Source organism: Lissotriton vulgaris, chromosome 1_1 (genome assembly GCF_964263255.1).
Source record: "Lissotriton vulgaris chromosome 1_1, aLisVul1.2, whole genome shotgun sequence".
NCBI lineage: Eukaryota > Metazoa > Chordata > Amphibia > Caudata > Salamandridae > Lissotriton > Lissotriton vulgaris.
The window spans coordinates 388,626,645-388,631,113 of NC_141685.1; positions in this window are offsets into that span (position 1 = coordinate 388,626,645).

Here is a 4,469-nt window from a genome sequence, read left to right on the forward strand (position 1 = left end):
ATTGCTTACCTTCCAGTCACACATGCGCACACCTATTTTGCTGTCAAACCTTTGTTCGCAACACTCCTGACATCTTCTGACTCTCCAATCATTTACAGATGTTTTCCTGTCTTTAACACTCAACCATACAGGTTTGAGTTTGAAACCAGCTGCCTTGCCCTTGAGTTGTTTTAAAAGGGTAGCAACCAGTGACACTATTGGGAGTGTTCCTGTGTGCCCATAATTTTTCTGTAAGAACACCCTTAAGGAACCAGTTTCAACAGCAGTTTGGGCACACACTCTCACAAATCTACTAATGCTCTCCACAATGGCATTTGCTTGTGGAGAGTATAAAGCTGTATGATGGTGAGTGATGGAAAGATCTTTAAGGAAATTGGTCATGTCTTGAGAGGTAAACTGCACCCCATTGTCATAGACCAGAACTTCTGATATCCCTTCAGAGGTGAATACATCCTTCAAGAATTCAATAATGTTTTTGGTGACAACGAAACTCATGCAACATGCAGAAATCCATTTCGAAGTGCAGTTAACCAGAACTACAACACATTTTTCTATGGAGGCTAACATCTCAAAAGGTCCAACAATATCAATAGTAAGTTTGGACCAGGGTCATTCAGGAAGAGCAACAGGAGAGAACGGAGTTGCGCTGACTTTCCTGGACTTGTCATTGGCAGCACAAATGGTGCAATCCTTGATAACCTCTTCTACATGTTTGTCAACCTCTGGCCACCAGTAGGATTCCCTGACCCTAGCCATGGTCAAACAGTGCCCCAAATGGCCCTCATTTGCTAGATTTAGAATCTTCTCTCCTAGGGAAAGAGGAGGAATTAATCTATCCCCTTTAAAAAGCTCACCCCTCTACAATGTTTAAATCATCACGAACATTCCAGAATGATTTCGCAACATTGATTATATGTTCCATTAATGGTCCCCTGGAGTCATCACGATTGGCACCAGCTTCCCTTTCCTCTCTGTTGAGAGCACATTCCCTTATCCAAGACACAACACGAACAGAGGAGTTCAAAACATTTTTCACAAGTGGCATTCTGTAAAGAAAATCTGCCAGGATGTTTTGAGCCCGGGCGAGTACTCAATTGTAAAGTTATATTCCCACAGTCCTTCGATCCATCTTTTGATCCTGGGAGTAGTGCTCTCACCATTCCTGCGCGCAAACATATGCACCAATGGCTTGTGATCAATTTGTACCAGAAAAGCCAACACGCACAAGTAAAACCTGAAATGGTTGATAGCCCACGAGCAAGGTAGCGCCTCGCGCTTAATCACTGAATAGCGCTACTCAGCTACCTTCAGTGAGCACAATGCAAAACTAATGACTCTCTCTCTGCCATCAACCATCTGGGACAAGACGGCACCCAAACCACGTAAACTGGTGTCATATAGATATACTTTGCCTATATGCTGTGTTAAGTTAGCATGAGCTTATTAGGAGTTTAAATGCCATTTTACCTTTCTGCTGCTTCTGCACACGACACATAGCTGTTGCTTTAGCTTTGAGCCTAGTAGAATGTTTTGATTCATGCGAGAATAATATGTTGTTACTCTGATATCAGCCTTGCTTGGTGAGCTATGTCTGTACAGTGAGTGCAGAAACCTTCAAGGATATCTCAACACAGTGGTTGTTGTGAGGTCTGATCTTCGCACGTTCCTAGACATAACATACATGCAGCTGCGGCCAAGTTCTGGCTTTAGGCGCGTTTTATATTGCTTTGCACAAGAGCATAGGAAAACACTTGATTGTGCTTTGCATGCAGAGAGCTGGAGGAAGATGATGTGATCCCTTACCACTAGGATCTTGAGGTATGGGGCCGCCCTGCTAAAACCCAAAGAGACCTTCTTAGATATAATATAATATACTAGCTAGGGAGGGTGAGAATTAGGTGTTACTGAAACCTATTCATTTTAGCATTATACCATGCTTTCACCTTTTGTGTTCTATTGACTAGTGACTATGCTGATTACTTTGTTTCTTATAATATGTTTGCTTGTATTAGCTAAGATACTGCATTTGAGAACACTGCATTAGTGAATAAACATTTCAAATCTGCATGTGTCCTCTTTTACTCCTTGCTCTGGATTGGAATGATTGTATAACGAAAGAGTGTTCATGTGTTCCACGTTACCTGAGGTGTACTATGTCCATGTCCTGGTTTGTCTAAGCATCGGGGGTTTGTGATCACCAATGAGACACTGTAGCTAGTCTTGTAGGGGACTTTGGGTACTAAGGTGAGTTTTGGCACACACTAATTCACTGAGGTTCCAAGTCTCTATGCACAGTTCTGTATGAGAACGGAATTCCTGTGACACTGGCATCAGTGGTGAGGATGGTTTTCTTAAGTACATCAAAATGTCCAAGAGTCTGCATAAGTTCAATCACACCTTTGACCCTCCTGAAAGCAATTTCACAGTCTTCAGACCACTTGAAATCAACCCCTCTCTTTAACAAAACCCTTAAGGGTTGTACCACACTGGCAAAATTGCAAATAAACTTTGAGTAATACTCAGACAGCCCAAGGAAAGACCTCACTTGGTCCGTGTTCAAAGGAGCTGGACCTTGTAAAATTGCCTCAGCAAGGTCAATTTTGTGACTAATACCCACGCTTGAAATAGAGTGCCCCAAGTAAGATACAGTGCTGACTCTGAATTTACATTCTCTCTACATATGCTGTTCTATTTTACAGAACCAGGGAAGTCGTATGTGGATCCTTGTAAGGGCACCAATTTTCGTTTTTTCCTGGATTTATTTCTATGCCCTTTCTTTTACAGTAGGAAGCCTTTATTTTTTTTAATTTTTTTATGGGTTTTGTAGAGCGCTCAGTAACGCCATCACGGCGTGTCCCCGCGCTAATGGAGAAGTGGCAGACAAAAAACCTCACTAGGAAACCCCCTCACCAGAGCCTCACAGTGTGTACAAGTGGGTCTTCAGCAGAGACCGAAATATTGCCTCTCTGCTCTCCAACCTTAGAGCAAGCGGGAGTTTGTTCCAGTTTTGGGCGGCCAGTAATGTAAACGACCGCCCTCCCATTCTGGATCTCTTTATCCGCGGAACCGTCAGCAGCCCCGTACCTCCCGAGCGCAGGGCCCTGGGCGGCTCGTATCTGCAGACTAGGTCCCGAAGATAGGCGAGAGCCCTCAACCAGACAATCCGGTGGCACATAAGCAGGCATTTAAACAGAACACGTTTCTTTATGGGGAGCCAGTGGAGAGCATCAAGCGCCTTCTGTGAATTGGCTCTCCTCGGCCTCCTCAGCACCAGGCGAGCAGCCGCGTTCTGGATGACCTGCAGGCGGCCCATACTCCTCTCGTGGTACCAAGGAACAAAACGTTCCCATAGTCCAACCGAGAGGCGACCAAAGCCTGCGTCATCGTCCTTCTGGCAGTCAAGGGTAGCAGATCCAGAGTCTTATTTAGAACCTTCAGGACCCCAAAGCACTTCCCCACAAGGCGTCTAATATGACCCTCATAGGACAGTGTGGGATTAACCCACACTGCTAGGTTTTTTGCTTCCTCACATGGTACAGGAGTGGCGCCCTGACAGGATGGCCACCAATCGGCTGACCAGCTACTGCTCTTACCACCCACCACCAAAACCTCGGTTTTGGAGCCATTGAGCTTTAAACAATGGGCATCCATCCAGTCAGCCAAGGCCTGCATGCAGGCCTTGAAATTGGAGGGTGCTCCTGTGGGGTTTTGAGACAGCGAGATAAGCAGTTGAGTGTCGTCGGCGTAGGACACCAACTCCACCCCAAATGCTTGGACAACCTTGGCCAGGGAGGCCATGTAAAGATTGAAAAGTGTAGGGCTCAAAGCTGAGCCCTGTGGCACTCCCTGGTCTAGTGGCATCTCGGAGGAACAGCAGGACCCCTGTTGAACTTGAAAGCAGCGCCCCCTCAGGAACGACTGCAGCCAGTTCAGGGCAGCTCCTACGACCCCAGCTTCGTTTAGACACTGTAGCAAGATGGAATGGGCTACAGTGTCAAACGCTGCGCTGAGGTCGAGCATTATCAAGGCCATAGTATGCCCCGCATCTGCTCCAGCTCTAAGGGTCTCAGTTGCACGCAGAAGGGCCGTCTCCGTCGAGAAGCCCGCTCGAAAGCCTGATTGGGAGGGGTGAAGAATATTGGCTCTCGCAAGGTGTTCAACTAATTGAGAGTTCACCACCTTTTCTGCGACTTTGGCCAGATAGGGAAGCAGCGAGATGGGCCTAAGGTTCTCCAACACGTCAAGACCGACGTTGGGCTTTTTCCTAATAGGCAACACAACCGCCTTCTTCCAGTCCTCCGGGATCTGTTGAGTGGAGAAAGACGTCTGCAGTACATGCCTGATGTAAGGTTCCAGCACTGACAGACCACCCGACACCACTCTAGGAGGCGCAGGATCAATGGGAGATCCGGACCTCACGCTGCGGCAGATCCTGTTTAAGCTCTCAGTAGGGGGAACCGTAAACAGTT